Source organism: Pan paniscus, chromosome 13, assembly GCF_029289425.2.
Source record: "Pan paniscus chromosome 13, NHGRI_mPanPan1-v2.0_pri, whole genome shotgun sequence".
Taxonomy (NCBI): domain Eukaryota; kingdom Metazoa; phylum Chordata; class Mammalia; order Primates; family Hominidae; genus Pan; species Pan paniscus.
The window spans coordinates 64,017,443-64,040,244 of NC_073262.2; the positions used below are offsets into that span (position 1 = coordinate 64,017,443).

General features: G+C 35.9%; 1 protein-coding gene across 4 annotated transcripts in view; it reads left to right on the forward strand.

Moving 5' to 3' along the window:
• The window catches only part of PSMD14 (proteasome 26S subunit, non-ATPase 14), a 106,641-nt gene that overhangs the window by 20,316 nt on the left and 63,523 nt on the right, over positions 1–22,802 (forward strand). The window contains exon 1 of one of the 4 annotated variants that reach the window (XM_063595201.1): positions 21,311–21,349. The exons of the other annotated variants lie outside the window; for them this stretch is intronic. The gene's annotated coding sequence lies outside the window, so the exon portion shown is untranslated. Of the gene's footprint in view, positions 1–21,310; positions 21,350–22,802 lie in introns of those variants that run through there. 4 annotated transcript variants of the gene reach the window in all.

The following is a 22,802-nucleotide window of genomic DNA, read 5'->3' on the forward strand; positions in this document are numbered from 1 at the left end:
ATACTGGGAAAAGAAGTTGGTAAAGGAGTCTGAAGTTGGTTATGAAAGGTGTCGAATGCCATACTTGGTGATTTTTACTTTTTTCCCCTAGGCGTTGTAGTTTCATGAAGATTTTCTTTCTTTTTTTTTTTTTTTTTGAAATATGAAGATTTTTTTTTTCTTTCCAGTAGACTTGTGAGGTAATTTGATCTGTGTTTTTGAAAAGTAATTCTAGTGGTAGTTTGGAGAACAGGTAAAGGGGAAGAGATTAAAGGCAAAGTCATCAATTACATGAATATTTGTGACTTTCAACCTTCCAGGCATATAACAGGATTATATTTTTCTGTCATCTTTGAAGTTAGCCTTACCATGATTTTGCTTTGACCAATGGAATGTGATTGGTTAATAGGTCACTTTTAGGTGGAAGCTTTAAGAATCAGTGTGTGATTTGTCTGCCCTGGTAATAAACAACATCATGATGATGGAGCCTCTTTTAGCCAGGTCCATTATTGAGAATGACATACAACCTGCAAGTTTTAAAGCAAAGTTAGAAATCACATGATTTCACACTGTGAAATTCTGTGTAAAATTAGGATGTTTTACACAGAAATCACATGATTTCACAATGTGTAGGCCAAACTAAGCATATATGCAGCAGGGTATATAATGCTTATAAGTTGTCACTTTGTATCTCTGGTACAGACCTCATTAATTTCAGGATGCAAAAATAAGGGAAAAATACTGGGGGTTAGTGATCCCAGAAGGCTTCCTGAATGTGGTGAGATATAGTGTACATTTTGAAGAATTATTTCCGGTGGCTAGATTAAAAAAAAAAATTCATGAATTGAATAGGATGTATTTTGTTATAACTCCCAAATCCTCACAGTGTATGGATTTTTTGTATATTCACTAATAACTTTTTCTGGTTTCTTATTGTGGTGGTTGGGACAGAAATGTTGTTTCAATTGTTTGTCTCAGGTTTTGGTCTAATGTTTGGTAGAGAAGTTTAATTTAACATAGCAATGGAAAAAATGACTGGAATAAATGAAAAAATAATACTGTTTTCATGGATGAGGACTCTATATCACCACATGCCAATTCTTTCCAATTAATCATACATTCAACCCAGTTTCAATAAAAATATCAACCAGAATGTTCATGGAAATAGGCAAACTGACTCTAGAATTCATATAGGAAAAAATAGTTCAAGAATAGCACAGAAATTCCTAAAAAGGAAAAAGAAATTTGCTCTACCAGATTTCGAAACATATTTTAATGCTATATGACTGAAGTAGTAATATATTGTTGCAGAGATAATCAGGTAGACCAGTATAATCAAAAACCCAGAAATACATCCATCAATATATGGGAACTTGGTTTGTAATATAAGTGACATTAAAACAGTGGAGAAGGAGAGGCCTGTTCATTAGATGATGCTGAAGCAGTGGTAGCCAGTAAGGGGGAAAACTAAAATTAGATTCCTGCCTCATTCTATACAAAAAAAAATTTGTACCAAATGGATTGAATATCTAAATATGAAATCAAACTTTATAATTTTTTTTGTTTTTTAAGATGGAGTCTTGCTCTGTCACCCAGGCTAGAGTGCAGTGGCATGATCTTGGCTTATTGCAACCTCCACCTCCTGGACTCAAGAGATTCTTCTGCCTCAGCCTCCTGAGTATCACAGGTGCCCACCACCACGCCCGGCTAATTTTTGTATTTTTAGTAGAGACAGGGTTTCACCATGTTGGCCGGGCTGGTCTCGAACTTCTGACCTCATTTGATCCGCCCACCTCGGCCTCCCAAAGTGCTGGGATTATAGGCAAGAGCCACCATGCCCAGTCCAAACTTCATAATTTTTGCAGATACACCCATTTGAATGGCTATTATCCAAATTAAACAACAACAACAACAACAAAATAAGTATTGGTGAGGATTGGAGAAATTAGAACTCTTGTACATTGATGGTAGAAATGTAAAATGGTACAGATAATATGGAAAACATTATTATTCCTTAAATGATTAAACATAGGATTACCGTATAATCCAGCAATTCAGCTTCTGGGTATGTGCCCAAAATAATTGAAGGCAGAGACTCCAACAGATGTTTGTACACCAATATTCTTAGCAGCATTATTTATAATAGCCAAGGGGTGGAAACAACTCAGATGTCCCTCAACAAATGAATGGATAAATAAAATGCATATACACTCATTCCTTGGTATCCTCGGGGGATTGATTCTCGGACCTCTGATGATACCAAAATCTATGGCTGCTCAAGTCCCTTAGATAAAATGGCATAGTATTTGCGTATAACCTAGACACAGTCTCTCGCATACATTAAACCATCTATAAATTACTTACAATGCTTAATACAGTGTAAATGCTATGTAAATATATATATTTAAAACATTTTTATTTTTTATTGTTGTATTGTTATTTTTTACTGTTTTTTCCCTCCGATATTTTCTGTCTATGGTTGGTTGAATCTGTGGATGACAAACCTGTTGATATGGAGGGCTGATTGTACATACAATGGAATATTATTAAACTTTAAAGGAATGAAATTCTGACATATGCTACAACATGAGTGAACCTAAAAGATATTTTGCTAAGTGAAATAAGCTAGACACAAAAGACAAATGTTATATGATTCCACTTACATGAGGTACCTAGAGTATCAGATTCATAATGATAGAAAGCAGAATGGTAGTTGCCAGGAGCTGGGAAGAGGAGAGAATAGGGAGTTATTGTTTAATGGGTACAGAGTTTCAGTTTAGGATGATGAAAAAAGTTCTGGAATTGGTGTTGGAGATGGTGGTATTGGTTGTGCGACAGTGTTAATGTGCCTAATGCCACTGAATTGTTACTTAAAAACAGTTAAAGTGGCAAATTTTATATTTTTACTACAAAAAAGACATTTAAAAGTTCAGTTACCGTATCTTTAAAATAAGGTTGATAATACCAACCAGATGGTTCTTTATAAGGATTAAATAAACTCACATGTGAACTAGTCAGGTGCATAGCAGATACCCTTCCCCAATCCCCCCATTTTTGGGGGCAGAAATTTTTATGTCTTTATGACCTCAAGATAGGAAAGCACAACTCAAAAGATCCATAATTTGACTACCTCAAGACAATATTACTAATTATTATCCCCAAAAGACTACAGAATAATGCCGCAATAAACATACGTGTGCATGTGTCTTTATAGCAGCATGATTTATAGTCATTTGGGTATATACCCAGTAATGGGATGGCTGGGTCAAATGGTATTTCTAGTTCTAGATCCCTGAGGAATCGCCACACTGACTTCCACAATGGTTGAACTAGTTTACAGTCCCACCAACAGTGTAAAAGTGTTCCTATTTCTCCACATCCTCTCCAGCACCTGTTGTTTCCTGACTTTTTAATGATTGCCATTCTAACTGGGGTGAGATGATATCTCATAGTGGTTTTGATTTGCATTTCTCTGATGGCCAGTGATGATGAGCATTTTTTCATGTGTTTTTTGGCTGCATAAATGTCTTCTTTTGAGAAGTGCCTGTTCATGTCCTTCGCCCACTTTTTGATGGGGTTGTTTGTTTTTTTCTTGTAAATTTGTTTGAGTTCACTGTAGATTCTGGATATTAGCCCTTTGTCAGATGAGTAGGTTGCGAAAATTTTCTCCCATGTTGTAGGTTGCCAACCCAAATGTCCAACAATGATAGACTGGATTAAGAAAATGTGGCACATATACACCATGGAATACTATGCAGCCATAAAAAATGATGAGTTCATATCCTTTGTAGGGACATGGATGAAATTGGAAACCATCATTCTCAGTAAACTATCGCAAGAACAAAAAACCAAACACCGCATATTCTCACTCATAGGTGGGAATTGAACAATGAGATCACATGGACACAGGAAGGGGAATATCATACTCTGGGGACTGTGGTGGGGAGGGGGGAGGGGGGAGGGATAGCATTGGGAGATATACCTAATGCTAGATGACGAGTTAGTGGGTGCAGCGCACCAGCATGGCACATGTATACATATGTAACTAACCTGCACAATGTGCACATGTACCCTAAAACTTAAAGTATAATAAAAAAAGAAAAAGAAAAAAAAAAAAAAAGACTACAGAAACAAACTTATAAGACAAGCAAAGATGAAGACAGGATACTGGCAACACATTAATCTGCAACACCACGTGGTTCATTCAGCAGAACCATAGATAAGTAAGACAAAAAGATGACCTCATTTAACAAAAGAATGTGAAATAAGAATGGCCAAAAAAAATTATGAAAAGATAGTCAGTGTCACTGTATATCAGGGAAATGAAAACTAAAATAACTATTAGATTAGTTAAAAAAAAAAACCTGTTGAATTAAGTGTTAATGAAAATTAGGGAAGCAGGAATTCTCATGTAAGCTGTGTGTGTGTGTGTGTATGTGTGTGTGTGTGTGTGTGTGTGTGTGTGTGTGTGTGTGTGTGTGATGTTGGTTAGGAATTATAGCTCAGTGCTTAGATCTTTACCTGGCAAATAACAGACAATAAATATATGTTAAATGGACACACCATATGTGGTAAATGGTTAAAGTCACTTCGGAGAGCAATTTGACAATATCTAGTAAAGTTGAAAATGACCAAAATTCTGTTACTAAACAATTCCATTTATTCACTTTAGGGAAACTTTTATATGTCTATATCAGGAGACATGTTGAAGAATATTGTTAAAGCATTGTTTGGTATATTAAAAATTGCAAAATATTTAAATGTCTAAATGTGTTATGATGAAATTAATGCAGCAGCTAAAATGAATGAACTAGGTTCTATATACCAATATGCATAATAGACCTTACAAACATAGTAAGAGAAAAATTCAGTTGTAAAAAGATACATACAACATGGAAGCATGTAAATTTAAAAAACATAAAGTAACACCTTTTTTTAGGGTTATATAACTCCTGAGTAAAAATATTACAAGTTGTTCTACAGAAGCAGTGTCTAGTACAACTTTCTACAGTGATGGAAGTGTCCATATCTGCACCATTCAATACAGTAGCCACTAGCCACATGTTTGTTAAGTACTGGAAATGTGACTGGAACAGCTGGAGAACTGAATTCTAAATGTTATATTACTTACATTTAAAGAGTCACATGTACCTGTTGAGTCCATGAGATGTATCTTGTCTAACTTAATAACTGAATTTCTAATTTTATTTAAATTTATATGGTTATACCTAGCTAGTGGCTACCATATTGTACAGCGCAGGTCTAGATAACTCACAACAAATTCATGAAAAAAGGAGGGAGGCAAAAGGAACTTCAACTTTATAATGTTCTCTCTTTAGTACACAAACATAAAACTAAAGCAAAAGAACAAGTCATGGAATAACACTAAATAACATTAAATGACATTAAATAACATTTTTCTTTAGTACTTTTTAGAAGAGCCACCAAATAAAGTCAGAAATTCATTTGAATTTATTTTTTAGTAGTTTTTTAATGCCTTACCTAGGTATTCCATTTTCTCTCCCAGTCTTTAATTTGAAGGCGATAATACTAGAGAGGTTACCACAGTATAGATCTTGCAGGGCCCTGTAGAAAATTCCCTTGTGAGTGAGTTGGGAAGCTATTAGAGATGCTGAGCAAAGGAGTTATGCTTATCAGACTTACATTTTTAAAGAACTTGGATACTCTGAAGATGAAGCTACCACAATAATGTTTTAAAATAAATTACAGATTATTGTTCTATTTTTATTCTATATCTGCTAGAGCAATCCTGCCATGTAATGAACCATCATAGATCATTGTGTACAATTAGTCTTTTTTTATATCTGTCACATCTGTCATAAATACAAGCTTTAATTTTTGCTATAAGCACTGGCATAGTAGTATGCAAATGAGCAGACCTTTACAAAATGTTTTCATAGGTTTTCTTTATATTCTTTGAGTTATTTAGCTTAGCTGTATTGACAGTATTTATATGCTCATGAATATTCTGGTTACCTTTTTATTCTTTGAGTATCTGATGTAATCCTTTGTACATTTATGAAGGTCCTTTCTAAACATTAGTAGATTAATTTGGGCATTTTCTCTTAAGAAGTAGAGAAGGGTCAAAAAATTTTAATTGTTTTATTTCTTAGCTTAACTACAAATAATGGTGATTTTGCTTTAGAAACAAAGCAGAATTACAAGATGCCTTTAACGTTTTTCTTATTTGCTGCTCTTGTGAGGTTATAATTTTATTAAATATAGTTCCTAATCATTCTATTCATATACTCTGATATACGATAGAAAAATTAAGAAAGGGGTCAGGTCAAAAGCAAGCTAATTAGAGCATATTCTTTCTAGTCGTCATTGTAGTGTGATTATTCTGAATACGTATTAAACTCTGAAAAATAGGGTGTTCCTGAGAGGCCTCAAATCTAGTCTTGAGGGTTCTCAGATAAGTAAAAGGGACATAAATTTTCCATAGGTACATGATAGTTAACCTGTGTCAGTTTGTTTGAATATTTTAATTGTGATAGGTCTTCTTTTGAGAGGAAAGGTCTTTGACACCTGTGAATGCTAAATTTCTATTTTGATATGCAATTATGATAAACAAATTTGTTCAAGTTCTTAGAATGGAAGGGGATTGGTGATAAATTTTCAGTTACAGTGAAACTGTCCTTCAAATTAGTGACATTCTGATGAAATAAGAGAAAAAATAAAAATTGTGAAAAGTAATGAAATGTTTAAAGTTTTAAATATAAAGTCAAAGATATGATGGATCTATGACATCTGATACCATTTTTGGTAGAAAGTATATGGGAAAGAAGACAGAAGAAGATATCTCTGTCTAATATGGGAAATTAAGACATTGCAACATAATCTCAATATTCCAAATGTATGGGACGTTATGATCAAAGATACAATCTGTGTTTTCTTTCCCTACCTTCAACATTGTTTTACACATTTGATTTACTGGTTACATTGCTGATTTGGCACATTGATCTTCGGGTTTCCTATCTTAAACTTGCATAATTTAACTTGTAATTTTTCAGTTCATGTTATCATTTGGGAAGTTCTCTAATTATCAGATTCATTTAAAACCCAAGCAGGTAGGACTGATTCTCTTACAACACAGACTCAAGGTGGTTCTCTGTGGGATATTGTCTGGGTTGAGTGCCCTGAAAGTATGCCACCAGAGCAGGGCAGTGGTCTCCACTGGGCAGCCTCTCAGTGCTGCTTTTTAAGCTGTTGCCCGTGATTGCACAGGCTCTTCCCTTCAGCAGACTGAATGCCTGTGAAGGGCATAATGGCTTAGGGACAATAGAGTAAATAATAAAAATAATAAAAATTATGATAGTTGTACTTTTCTCTTACTCATTGTACATTTTCCCCTCTTTTTACTCAGTTACATTCTTACCTGCCTGTGGTAATTTTCTATTCCCTAGTGTTGTAAACGGAGCCTGAGTTATTAGAAGGAAAATGCTTATCAAAAGTAGACAGTAGAATGACAAAACCTAGTTTTTGAAAAGTTCACCATTCTGTTTTATAGAAAAGGAAAACTTTCACTTCATAGGAAACAACATATTTCACTACCTAGTAGAATACATTTTTGTTGTCATTGTATAGCTATATCACTATAGGGAGTTGATTTTGATTTTGCTTTAATTTGTACCTGGTTTCACGGTTTCTGGTTATTTCTCTCCCATTTGTGATTTCTGGTTACTGTATTCATTTCCTGATTTCTACTGTATAGACTAGATGATGTCTTTGGAATTTTTTTTTTTTTTTTTTTTTTTTTTAAGACGGAGTCTCACTCTGTTGCCCGGGCTAGAGTGCGGTGGTGCGATCTCGGCTCACTGCAACCTCCGCCTCCTGGGTTCAAGCGGTTCTCCTGCCTCAGCCTCCTGAGTAGCTGGGACTACAGGCACGTGCCACCAGGGCTAATTTTTTGTATTTTTAGTAGAGACGGGGTTTCACCATGCTGACCAGGCTGGTCTCAAACTCCTGACCTGGTGATCTGCCTGCCTCGGCCTCCCAAAGTGCTGGGATTACAGGCGTGAGCCACCGCGCCTGGCCTCTTTGGATATTTTATAGCTCAGCCATTCTATAAGGCTTTTGCCTTGGGAGCTTTCAACTTGAAATGGTATGAAAATTGTAGTAATATAGGGAGACAGTCAGATACTGTGAATAGGGAATGTCATTGTAACATCTAGAACAAATGTATGGATCTATAAAGAGAACCCACATATTTTGAAATGTGTATTAAAATTTTCCTCTAGAATTTAAAAAAAATGGGGTGGGGGAGCAGAGGAGAGCCAAAAGGACTGATGCTGAGTACCTTCCTTATTCTGATATGAGGTATTTATGCGCTTAATTTTTTAATCCTCATAACGATCCTACATGGGTAGGGATAATTATTTTCATATTATAGGGTTGAGTCACAGAACTAACAAGAAGTGGAGCTAGAGCTGGAACACAACCTTTTCTGATGTCCCAGCCTATTTATATCAACATTTCTTTAGGTAGATAAAATCAATAGAGTTGTCATGGCTACTTGTTTCATACATTAATACAACTTAAATAGTCTTGTAATTTTTATTGTAGATCGAAAGTAAGATGCTTGCTTTTTAAAATTTTTGGGAAATTAAAATATTTAGGAGGGATTTTCTTTATCCTGACATGTAATACTTGGCCCATGTTTTAAGACTATTTAAGGAATTTGTGAATATTTCATTTTATTCCCTATGATAATGTGAATCTTCACACATTGGTAAAGGTAGAGGTTACAAATAGTACAACTTCTAAAAGAAGGTTTACATTTCTTACTTTTTTACGTCTTTAAAACGTTTTCCTTACAGTCCAGAAACTGATTAGTGCTTCTAATTGCCAAAATATGTTGTTTTATTTAAAAAAATTATTTTGGGAAAAAGGCTTCTCTTGTTAAGCTAATTTCAATGATCAATCTTGTTGTACCTTGACTTGTAATAATGAAAAAAGGGGTACAGAGAGCTGTTTTATTTGAATAATAGACTTGCCAATTAGCCATCAAGTGCCTCCATCTGTGAAATTGTTGATCAGATGGGTTAGCTGGGATGTTTCCAGACTAGGGCATCATAAATGGCACTTGAAAACTCTCACTTTAATGATGAGGTTTCAAGTATTACACTGCTTGATGCTGTGGAACCTTTTTCTCCTTTTGCAGTACCATGTTTTTTTAGAACATACTGATCCCATTTATGAATTCTGTGGCATCAAGAGAATTTGGGAGACCTGCCACTGATGAAAAGTTCTGCCTAATCTGCTGCTCTGGCCTGTGCTGGGATTACACCAGAGTGCTAACAGCTTCTTTCATAGCCTTTCCAGTAATTTTGGTTGGGGATCTGACTGGCACAGGCAGGTGATGCTCATTGCTTATGGGCCATGGAGCTGGCACACTTTGGCAAGTTTCTTTGCACTTTCCCATTAATGTAAACTCATTTTCAAATATCTCACCCCCTTAAATAAATGTATAAGAGCATAGTAGCCTAAGGCCACATTAGTGTTGAGATTTCTACGTGTACCCCTTGTGTGAAATGACTTAGCATCTGTCTTGTACATTTTTGAAGGATTTAAATTGCTTATTGGTAATTATTACATTTTAAAATTTGTTTAATAATAGCATAGAAATATAAATTTCTGGAAATAATTGTTGTATGTCTTTCCTTACTGTTCCATATCTTCATTGCTCGTCCTTATATTTCATAGGAAGTTTCCTTTTTTAGTAAGTTGACTTCCTCAAATGCCTGTGCATGTGATTAGATGTTAGAGTCTCTGAGTGACATTTTCCCTTGGTAGGACTGTACTGTGCTTTTCTTTTCCTGTAAATCCAAATTCCTGAAATTTGGCCAGACTTCTGGGTTACCAGTCTGTGTGGGGTCAAATTCATGGCCCATGTCACTTTTTGGACAGTAGCATGGCCTTCTGCCTGTCCTGGCACAGGTTTCGGACCTACCAACTCACTATGAAAGGCAGTATATATTGGGCAGTGGTAAAAACCCAGGGCTCTGGAGTCAGGCTAGATCTAGACACTGGCTGAGATCCATGGAAGAGGAAGAGAGAATGAGAATGCAGTGTAAATGTTCAAGAAAGCAGATAGTTTAGGATCTTGCTCCTATTCTTCTTCCAGAGTAGATCACAATTTAGCATCATTCCCAGACCCTTCAACCTCCTCAAGTGGACAAGCTCCCAATGAGAGAAAGGTATCAATTTTTAAAAAGATTATGTTATTTTGCCAAGTGTGGTGGCTCACGCCTGTAATCCCAGCACTTTGGGAGGCCAAGGCAGGTGGATCACCAGGTCAGGAGTTCGAGACCAGCCTGGTCAGCATGGTGAAACCCCATCTCTACTAAAAATACAAAAATTAGCCAGGCATGGTGGCATGCATCTGTAATCACAGCTACTTGGGAGGCTGAGGCAGGAGAATGGCTTGCACCTGGGAGGTGGAGGTTGCAGTGAGCTGAGATGGCGCCACTGCACTCCAGCCTGGGACAGAGCAAGACTCCATCTCAAAAAGAAACAAAAAACAAACAAAAAGGCCAGGCCTGGTGGCTCACACCTGTAATCCTAGCACTTTGGGAGGCTGAGGTGGGCGGATCATCTGAGGTTGGGGGTTCGAGACCAGCTTGACCAACATGGAGAAAGAAACCCTGTCTCTACTAAAAATACAAAATTAAGTGGGTATGGTGTTGCATGCCTGTAATCCCAACTACTCAGGAGGCTGAGGCAGGAGAATCACTTTAACCCAGGAGGTGGAGGTTGTGTTGAGCCGAGATGGCGCCATTGCACTCCAGCCTAAGCAACAAGAGTGAAACTCCATTTCAATTAAAATTTAAAAAATTATGTAATTTTTTTTGACTGCCTGGCCACAGTGTCTTTTTTGTTCGGTAAGGTTTGTGTGTTGTTCTCTCTCCACAGCAAAAATGTCCAGTAGTTAATAGATAACCTTGATTAATCAATAGGTTTCCCTTTACAGGTGAGGAAATTGAGGCATGTAGAAATTAAGTAAATTATTCAGTATATTAAGACATTTTTTAAAAAGTGCCTTCAGAGCAGAACTGGAAGACTGTCTTTTTTAAGTGCTCCTCTGTAGAGCATTAAAGGAAGTATAAGAAAGAGAAAATGGGAACAGATGTGACCATGTTGATGGAAGAATAGAATTTTCCCTTCTTTGACCACTGCCACTTTTTCATGCTCTTTAAGTATTTTTCTTCTGATGTGTTTTCTTTTTTTGAAAATAGAGACAGGGTCTCACTATATTGCCCAGGCGAACTCCTGAGCTCAAGTGATTCTCCCTCCTCAGCCTCCCAAAGTGCTGGGATTATATAGGCATGAGCCATCACGCCTGCCGTTTGATGTGTGTTTTTCTATCTGTTCCCTTAATTCCTCAGAAACAGGCACTGTGTCATCTTTTGTGTGGTATCTCAAATAGCATTGTGAATAGATGAATGCTTAGTGAAATTAGGGTAGTGGTCAGCAGTATTTCTAGGAAGCCTCAGAGATTACTTCTGTCCCTTAACCTCTACCATGCCTCAGAACTTCTGAGCCTTTTATGCTTCTAATTAACAGAATTCAGGGAGTTTTTATGAGAAACAAGGTATTTTTAAATAGGTAAATAGTTATTTTTAAATAGGTACCAGTATATGACATGTTACTTCAGAATACAAATGGGCACATGTTGAATACTAAGTTTCCCTGTTGTCTCTGTTCCCTTCTTTAGAGACAACCTCTGTTACCAGTTTCTTTATGTCCTTCCAAAGATAATTCTATGTTAGTATTGTCCAGTGGAACTTTCTGTGGGTTGGAAATATATTATATTTAGCTGCCCAGTATGGCAGCCATTAGCCACATAGTGCTACCAAGTCCTTGAAATGTAGCTGTTATGACTGAAGAACTAAATGTTTAAATTCTGTTTAATTTAAAATAGTTTAAATTACATAGCTGCATGTGGCCAGTGGCCACTATATTGGACAGTGCAGTGTACACAAAACTGGATTCTAGAGATTGTCTCATCCCATATCCATAGATATAAAGCTGCATGTTTTTTCTTAAAGGATGGCTTGCTTTCCCATTTTTTTAGACAAACCATGATTTACTTAATTAGTGCTCTACTGATATACACTTAGGTTGTTTCTTATCTTTTGATTTACAAACCGTGTTGTAGTAAATATCTCATTGAAAACATTATTTCACATGCATTTTCCCAGAGGATAAATTCCTAGGAGTGGAATTACTGTGTTTAATCAGTGTAGTTAGCCTGATATGGTAGAAAGAATACAGGATTTGGCTTTGAATTTAGGCTTTACTACTTAGTCACTTTTTAGACATTGATTATCTTCTTTGAACTTCAGCTTCCCCATTTATAAAATAGGCACAGTAGAATCCACTTTGCCAGGGTTATGTTATTATTAGAAGTAATATATGTAATGGTCTTCTCAACTGGTATTAGGAGCTTAAATTAGGAATGGTAGATAATGAAAGCCCTACTACTATTACTTGTTTTATTAATAAGGAGATCATTATAAGCCTAGAGGCGTATGTTTAATGCTGAATTGTGGCAGAATAGCTTTGCTTCGCCCATTTTAGGTTTGTAAATATGGTCTCCACCTTTTATTCATTTGGTCTCCACCTTTTATTCATTTAACTTACTTGAATTATATATATATATATAGCCATCTATAAATTACTTTTCATGTGCTAATTTATAACTTTTGTATCAACTGGCAAAATTGTGGTGCCTTGCCTGTCAGCTGATAGTTAAATTTAAGCAGAGTCACCATATTAATAAAACACTGCTTGTATTTGAATATTTTATGGCATATTGGTCAGAAACAGGGAAATGAAGATGCTGATACTATTTACAAGCAGCTATAGGTTCTAAAACCGGATGAATTATGGAAGCATATTATGAGTTTGGATATCAATTTTTTCTTTAGTATTTTCAGTGATGTTACTTATTTGAAACCCTTAGAATTACATTGAAGAAGTAAACTTTGCAACTTGATTCCTTGACCACAGTTATATTTATTATTTATTTATTTATTTATTCATTTATTTTGAGACGGAATCTTGCTCTGTTGCCCAGACTGGAGTGCAGTGGCATGATCTTGGCTCACTGCAACCTCTGCCTCCTAGGTTCAAGTGATTCTCCTGCCTCAGCCTCCTGAATAGCTGGGACTACAGGTGTGCCCCACCATGCCTGACTAATTTTTATATTTTTAGTGGAGATGGAGTTTCACCATGTTGGCCAGTCTGGTCTCAAACTCCTGGCCTCAGGTGATCCACTGCCTCAGCCATCCAAAGGGCTGGGATTATAGGCGTGAGCCACCATGCTCAGCCTATGTGTTATTTTTATATTCTTAATACACTGGCAATTATTAATAAGCTCATTTTAAGTTTTCCTTGACTTCATTTTTTATAAACATTAAGGAAGTTCTTTTTTCAAAAATTTACACTTTCATATGAATCATTTACTTTGGAAATAACTTATTCAAAGTCATTTAAAGAAAAATTAATCTTTTAAAAACCATTAACCAAGATGTTTACAAGTATGCTGATTAAGAATCAATTTCAGGAATGCTCTGTATCTGTATGAGCAAGAGGGAAACGTGCTTTGCTTTGTTTGTTTGTTTTTGGTAAATCTGAGTACCTAAAAGGCTCATTTGGGAGTGAAACTCAAGGGGAAAAACAAACAGTGTTAAATTTTATTCCTAAATTTAGTATTTGTTTCTAAATCATATATATTTTGTTGAAATTAGAATTGCTCTTTTTTGGTATCAGTAAACTAAATATTAAAAGATGTTTATTGTTAGGAGTAGTAGTAGCAGCAGCTGTGTGCCAGACACTATACCAAATGCCTTACATATGTTATCTCATTTAATCTTTACATTAACCAGTACCATGTGGTATGATTAGCACCATTCACAAGGGAAAATGGGTCATAGCTTTAAGTGGTTAAGATAGGATTAAACCTCAGACTTGGTCTTTCTAATTCCAAAGTATCTCTGCACCTAATCAATATTTTAGTTTGGGAGAGTATCATTCAGATTGTTAATAGGCATTGCTATCTTTGTATACTGAACTTATAGGAATTAACCAGTGCAGAAATGATTGTTCTTAGTTTATGGTGACGGTCCCATGGCTGCCAGTGCACATGACTGTGAACAGTAAGTAGTATATTTTTCAAAGTGTATAAACAGGTACATTTGCAGTAATTGAGATGATGTGCTGTAGCAGGAAGGGGATTAGACTATGGATCAGGAGATAAGGGTTCTGGTTCTCAGTGTATGTCTTGACCTGTAGCCTGCACAAGTTATTTAATTTATATACATTTATTTTCCTATCTGTATGCCTTTAAAAAGTATGATTATACTCTGACTATTTAATTGTTACAAGAATTATACTCTCTGACTACTTAATTGTTACAAGAATAAAAAGGGATAAGAAAAATCTAAAAACATTTTGTAACTCTCTGACTAAATTGTTACAAGAATAAAAAATGATGAGAAAATCTAAAAACATTTTGTAAAACCATCTAGTACTCAATAAGTAATTTAACCTCAAAGATGAAGATCTCCAAGCACATAGCCTTGTGGTGAGTTGTAGAGCCCTTGATGAAGCATCCCTAAGGTAGTTTTTTCTTTTTTGCCTAGAATTTCTCTCAAAGAATCCTTGGAACTATATTTAGAGCTATGAATTATGAGAAATGAAGTTCGGAAACTGCGTTTGTGTGTGCACATGTGCGTGAGCATGTATTCACAGGCCCTATAACGCAGTTATATTGTAGGTAGGGTTAGGAGAGTTTTTTTTTTTTTTTTTGGAAAGAAAAACTTCTCTTAAAATTTTTTTATTTGGGCCTTTCTGAATGAGTACTATTTTTGCCATTGATAACCTGTATTTGTTGAGCTGCTGTACTCATATTATCTACTCTGTAAGCCTTTTTTCTACTCTTTTAGACTTGGAAAAGCATTTTACTTTGTAATCACTGTGTATGAGAATGATCACAAGAGGAAGTACTAAAAAAGGCATTCAATAACTTTATAATACTTTTTGAATTTTGAGAATTTCAGTATAGGAGTATTTATAGGCCTTTTGTATGTTTTTAATAGCTTAATTGAGATGTAATTGACATACAGTAAACTATAATATTTAAAGTGTATAATTTGTTAAGTTTTGACTGTATTTACTCAGGAAACCATCACTGCAATCAAGATGGTGAACATCCATCATTCTCAGAATTTACATATGCCCCCAGTGTAGTCCCTTTCCTTGCACTTCTCTCCCCACCCCCAGACTACCACTGATTTGCTGTCACTATACATTAGTTTGCATTTTCTAGCATGTTAATCAGTGGGATCATATAATAGGTACTCTTCTTTTTGTCTAGCTTTCATTACTGTAATTGTTTTGAGATTCTTCAGAGTGTGTATTCATATTTCATTTTTTTTGCTGAGTAGTATTTCATTGGATGGATATATAACACTTTGTTTATCCATTAACTTGTTCATGGATAATTTGGTGTGTTTTGGTTTTTGGCTGTTACAGATAAAACTGCTGTAAACATTATGTACATGACATTGTATGGACAGGTGTTTTTATTTCTCTTGCTTAAATACCTAGGATTAGATTGGCTGGACCATATGGTACATATATGTTTAACTTCTTCAAAAACTGCCAAATTGTTTTTCAGATTGGTTGTATCATTTATATTCCTACCAGCAGTGTGTGAGAGTTCCCGTTCTTCCACATCCTTGCCAGTACTTGATATAGTTAATTTTTTTAATTTAGCCATGTTCTAGTGGTTAATAGTATCTGATTGTGGTTTTAATTTGCATTTTCTGGATGACTGATGATGGTGAGCATCTTTTTATGTGCTTATTTGCCATTCATATATATATTTTAGGGATATATTAATGTGTTGCCCGGTTTTTACTGGGTGGTTTATTTTGTTAATGAATTTTATGAGTTCTTTATATGTTCTGGATAGAAGTTCTTTATCAAATATATAATTCGCAGATATTTTCTCCCAGTACATGGGCTTGTCTTTTTATCTTCTTAACACTTTTTTGAAGACCAGAGTTTTTAATTTTGATAGTTTAATTTATAAAAATTTGGGCCAGGCACGGTGGCTCACGCCTGTAATCCCATCATGTTGGGAGGCCGAGGTGGGTGGATAACGAGGGCAGGAGATTGAGACCATTCTGGCTAACACGGTGAAACCCCATCTCTACTAAAAATACAAAAAATTAGCCGGGCGTGGTGGCATCTGCCTGTAGTCCCAGCTACTCAGGAGGCTGAGGCAGGAGAATCGCTTGAACCCGGGAGGCAAAGGTTGCAGTGAGCCGAGATCAGCCACTGCACTCCAGCCTGGGAGACAGAACAAGTCTCCTTCTCCAAAAAAAAAAAAAAAAAAAAATTAAAATTAAAAAAATATATATATATAAATTTGTGTTATAAATTATATTTTGATATGATAATTAAGAAATCTCTCCTAACCCAATGTCACAAACATATTCTCTTTTCTTCCAGAAGTTTTATAATTTTTAAATGTCACATTTATGTTTGTGATCCATTTTGAATTGTTTGCAATATATGGGTTATACTTAGTTTAACAAAATATGTTTTGCATGTGGATATCCAGTTACTACAGCACCACTTGTTTAAATCCTGATGGCCCTTTATTTCTTGCCTTACTGATCTGACCTTTAATAAAATGTTAATAGAAGTGGTGAAATGAGCATTCCTGTCTTGTCCTGATCGTAGGGGGAAACATTCATTTTCTGACCATCAAACATGATATTAGCTGTACATTTGTTATAGATACTCTTTATTAGGTTGAAGAAGTTCCCTGCTATTCCTACTTTGTTGAAATTTTTTTTTTTTTATCAGAAGTGGATCTTGGATTTAGTCAAACACCTTTTCTGCATGTATCGAGATGATTATATGACTCCTTTGTTGTAATAAGATGATCTTTTTTATTCCTTGTAACAATTCTTTGCTCTGAAATTGGTTGATAAAATATAGGCGTTCAGCTTTCTTTTCATTAGTGCTAATGTGGTATATCTTTTACTGTCTACCTATTTGGATCTTTATTTAACCTATTTGAAATAAGTTTCTTGTAGGCAGCGTGTAGTTAGATTTTGAGATGTTGTGTTTTGCTTTTTTTTTTTTTAAATCCAGTCATAGTCTCAGCTTTTTAATTCAGATATTTAAGTAATTTACATTTCACAAAATTATTGAATGTCGTTAAGTTTAAATCTTTCATTTTGCTGTTTGCTTAATAATTTTCTCATTTGTTCTTTTGTCATTTTTTTTCCTTTCTCTGACTCCTTTGAGATTAATTGGATATTTTAATGATTCCATTATATCCCCTTTGTTGAATTTCTAGCTATAACTTGTTTTGTTAGTTTATTTTTTGCTTTAGGGTTTATAGTATACATCTTTAACTTACCATAGTCTACCTTCAAGTGATATACTACTTTATTTATAGCATGTGAATGTTATAATAATATACTCTATATATGCTGTCTGGACCTTTGTGCTATATGTTGAAAATCCATGATTTATTTTCATTATTTTTGTCTAAATAGTTGTCTTTTTAAAATTGTGATCATACATATGTAACATAAAGCTTACCATTTTAATCATTTTTAAGTGATCAGTTCAGGTACGTTCACATTTTTGTGCAACCATCACTGCCATCTGTCAGAACTTTTTCATCATCCCAAACTGAAACTCTGTACCCATTAGACCATAATACTTCATCTTCCACCCCCTCATCCCTTGCAGCCAGCATTCCACTTTCTGTTTGTTACGAATCTCACTATTCAAAGGACCTCACATATATGGAATCATTCAATATTTGTCATTTTGTGACTGGCCTAGCATAATGTCATTAAGGTTCATCCATGTTGTAGTATGTGTCAGAATTGTATTCCTTTTTATGGTTGAATAATATTCCATTGTATGTATGCATACCATATTTTGTTTGTCCATTCATCTATTAATGAGCAGTTGGGTTGATTTCACCTTTTGGCTATTGTGAATATTGCTGCTATGAACATTGGTGTAGAAATATCTGTTTGAGGATCGGGTACAGTGGCTCACGCCTGTAAACCCTGCACTTTGGGAGGCCAAGGTGGGCAGATCACCTGAGGTCAGGAGTTTGAGACCAGCCTGCCCAGCATGGTGAAACCCTGTCTATTCTAAAAATACAAAAGCTAGCCATGCATGGTGTCCCACCCCTGTAATTTTAGCTCCTCGGGAGCCTAAGGCTGGAGAATCGCTTGAGCCTGGGAAGTGGGGGTTGCAGTGAGCCAAGACTGCGCCACTGCACTCCAGCCTAGGGGATGGAGTGATACTCTGTCTCAAAAAAAAAAAATCTCTTTGAGTCTCTGCTTTTAGTTCTTTTGGGTATATAGGTAGCCCTCCTTATCCATGGGTTCTGCATCCATGGATTCAACCAACGTTTACATCTGTACTGAACATGTACACTTTTTCTTGTCATTATTCCCAAAACAATATAATAGCTATTTGAATAGCATTTATATTGTATTAGGTATTATAAGTAATCTAGAGATTATTTAAAGTGTATGGAGGATGGGCATTGGTTATATGCAAATACTAGGCTATTTTACATTAGAGACTTGGTGCGGGGTGGGGGGAGCGGGGGGGGGGAGGTCCTGAAACCAGTGCCCCAAGGTTACTGAGGGATGACTGTACTCAGAAGTGAAGTTGACAGATCATTTAGTGTCTTACTCAGTTGGGGGTGTTCTAACAAATTACCATAGATTGAGTGGCTTAAATAACAGATATTCATTTCTCATAGTTCTGGAGGCTGGAAGTTGGAGATCAGGGTGCCAGTGTGATTGGGTTCTGGTTAGGGCCTGGTTCTGTGTTGTAGACTGCTGGCTTCCTATTGTATCCTCGCATGGCAGAAAGAAAGCTAAGAGTTTTCTGGAGACCCTTTGTAATAAGGGCACTAATCTCATTCATGAGGCTTCCACCCTGGATGTCAACATATGAATAGGAAGGAGGGGGCACAAATATTCAGTCAATAATAAAAATTACTTTTTTGAGAAAGTGTCATATTGTTTTTCACAGCGAATGATTATCTTTTAAAGAGAGTTAATAAGAAATAATATTTAATGATGTAGTTAACATTTCTGGTGTTCTTCTTTTTGTTGTATAGATCCATATTTTTATCTGGTATCATTTTCCTCCTGGAAGGATAAAACATTTTTGTAAGCAGGTCTGCTGCCCATTTAAAAAATTAAGTTATTTTTCTTTTTATCATTGAGTCATAGGAGTTCTTTTTATCTGTGGACACAAGCCTGCTCATATGATTTTCAGATATTATCTCCCAGTCTATGGCTTATCTTTTCACTTTCTTGAGGGCGACCTTTGAAAAGGTTTTAATTTTGATGAAGTCCAATGAATCAGTCTTCTTCTCTTTTTTGACTTCTGCTTTTGATATCATGCTAAGAAATGCTTGTCTAACCCAAGTTCATGAGGATCTACTCTTGTTTGCTTCAAGAGTTTTATTGTTTTATCTCTTATATTGAGTTCCGTGATCCATTTTGTACATATTTTGAGGTGGGAGTCCAAATTTATGCTTCTGGATGTAGATACTCAGTTGTCTCACACCATTTGTTGAAAAGACTATTCTTTCCTCATTTAATTGTCTTGGTCCCTTTGTTAAAGATCAATGGACTATTAAATGTTAAAATTTATTTCTGAAATTTCAATTCTGTTCTCTTGATCTCTGTGTCTTTTTTTTTTTTTTTTGAGACAGGGTCTTGCTCTGTCACCCAGGCTGGAGTGCAGTGCCGTGATCTCAGCTCACTGCAACCTCTGTCTCCTGGGCTCAAGCGATCCTCCCACCTCACCCTCCTGAGTAGCTGGGACCACAGGTGCATGCCACTATGCCCGGCTAATTTTTCTATTTTTTGTACAGACAGGGTTTCACTATGTTGCCCAGGCTGGTCTCGAACTCCTGACCTCAAGCAATCCGCCGACCTCAAGCAATCCGCCCACCTCTGCCTCCCAAAGTGCTGGGATTATAGGCATGTGCCACTGTGCCTGGCCTCTATTCATATTGTTGTATAATACATTTAAGATTTTTTTCTTTATCACTGATTTTGGGTTATGATATTTATTGATGTAGTTTTCTTCATGTTTCTTGTGCTTTGGTTTATTGAACTTCATATGTCCGAAGGCCTGTTATTTTAATCACATTTGGACAAATTTTGGTCACTGTTTCTTAAATATTTTTTCTATTCTCCTACCACCTTTCCCAGGAATCCCAAAGATACGTATATTTTTTCTGCTTATAATTGTGGATGGCTTTATTTTTTTCCCCAATCATTTTGCCCTGTGTTTCATTTTTCTGTTGCTACATCTTCAAGTTCATTCTTTTTATTTTTATTTTTTCTGAGACAGGGCCTCACTCCTGTCACCCAGGCTGGAGTACAGTGGCATGATCACAGCTCACTGCAGCCTTGACTTCCCAGGCTTGGGCGATCCTCCCACCTCAGTCTCCCGACTACAGTCATGTGCCACCACTCTCAGCTAATTTTTTGTATTTTTAGAAGACAGAGGGTTTTGCCATGTTGCCCAGGCAGTTCTTGAACTCCTGGGCTCCGGTGATCTGTCCACCTTGGCCTCCTGAAGTGCTGGGATTATAGGCGTGAGCCACTGTGCTCGGCCATTTAATTTTTTTGTTAAATCTTCTATTAACCCCATCTAGTGTATTTTTTATTTTGCATTGTTTTTTCTTCTGGACAACTTATTGACAGCCTAGAGATAAAGTTTTGTCATGCCTCTCTCAACTCACCCCCTGCTTTATCCTATTGCTAGTGGTACATTGTCATTTTCATCCCAAGAAGTTTTATTTGGGTCATTTTTATGTTTTCCATGTGTCTCCTTAACTTTTTGACAGTTTTAAAAACTTCTAAATGTCTTTGCTAATTTTAACATCTTTGTCAGTGCTCAGTTTCAATTGACTGACTTATCTCCTTACTGTGGGCCATATTTTTTTTGCTGCTTTGTATGTCTGATAGTTTTTACTAGATGTTTCACATTGTGAGTCTTATCTCATGTGCTGGCTACTTTTTATTCTTAGAAATATTCTTGATATTTGTTATGGGATGCAGTTGAATTACTTGGAAACTGTTTGATTCTTTCTAGTTTTGCTTTTAACCCTTGCTAGTTAAGACTGGGGCAGTACCTTGTTTAGGAGTCATTATTTTCTACTATTGAGGCTAGACCCTTCTGTCTCTTCTAATTTTGTGAATTCTGAAATTTTCTAGTTTGGCTGGTGGGAACAGGAACTCTTTCCAGTGCTGTGTGGGAGGTAGGTGTACTCTTCCCTGTAATCCTTTTGAGTGATTCTTTCCCCAGACCATGCATTGATTCCTCACACACATGTATTGATCATTATTAAGCTGAATACTCAAAGAGGACCCTGTGAAGATCTCTAGGGTTTTCTCTCTTTGCAGCTATTTTTTCTGTGGTACTCTGTCCAGATTACGAGCTGTTTTGGTCTCAGTAATCTCAGCTCTGTCATCTCAACTCAGAGAGTCTACTGTCCTCTGCCTGGGTTTCTTCCCCTCTGCACTGCAGTCCAAAAAGTATCTCAAGGCAGTAAGCTAGGGTAAGGCTCACCTCATTTGTTTCCCAAATTTTGAAGATCATTGTTCTTTGTTGCTTGATCAGTGTCTTACAAACTATTGTTTCATAGAGTTTTGTCTGTTTTTTCTTTGCTTTAGGTGGGAATGTAGATTTAGTTTCTGTTACTCTATCTGTCTTGGACATAAGCAGATGTCCCTTTTGTCTACTTTTATTTATTTATTTTTTGGGAGAGGAGGTCTTGCTATATCAACAGGCTGGTCTCGAACTACTCAAGGAATCCTCCTGCTCCAGTCTCCTGAGTACCTGGGACTACAGGCATGAGCCCACTGCACCTTATTTACTTTTTAATGGGAAAAATTTGTGTTGGAATATTCTAGATGGAATTCTCTCTCTACTCAGATGTTAGATCATATTAAGATGGTGCTGAGATTTTAAGAAAATCTGTTCAAATTAAATAGTTAATTGAAACCAGATTAACAGAAAGTACTATTCTTAGCATTCAGAGATAGTGAATAAATAAGATGAGGCTGAGATTTATATTGCTTTATGGATACTTAAAATTGAATATGTAGGACAGGATTTCTTAAACAAGATAGCACAAATAATAAAGGGACGATTGATTCATTTTCATCTAAAAACACTAAAAAATAAACAGTTAATATTTGTGGAGCACTCACTGTGTGCCGGGTACTCTTCTAAGTACTTTAAATATATTAGGTCATGTAATCTTTACAACTCTTTGCAGTTTGGTTATTGTCACAGTGCTCATTTTTCAGATGCAGCTGAGGCATGAAGCATAAAAAGCAAACAGTGAGCTACGGCTTGGGAAAGTTTTATCTAACATATAATTGACAAGGTATTAGTCAATTGTGTGAGCTTTGACAAATCAATAAGAAAAAGATATCCATTTAAAAATGGGCAAAAGATACAAACATTAGTAGAAGCAGAAATGTACCATAAACATGTATATGCTAGTGAGAGTATACAACCCTCTTGGAAAAACTTTTGGCAGAATCTGTTAACAATGAAGATTTGACTAACCTACAACCCAGCAAATCTTCTCCTAATTACATTCCCTAGAGAACGTCTCCCACATGGATACTGGGACATTCATAACAGCATTGCTTATAACAGAGTTTGATAATCTTTTCTTTAAAGGGCTAGATAGTAAATAT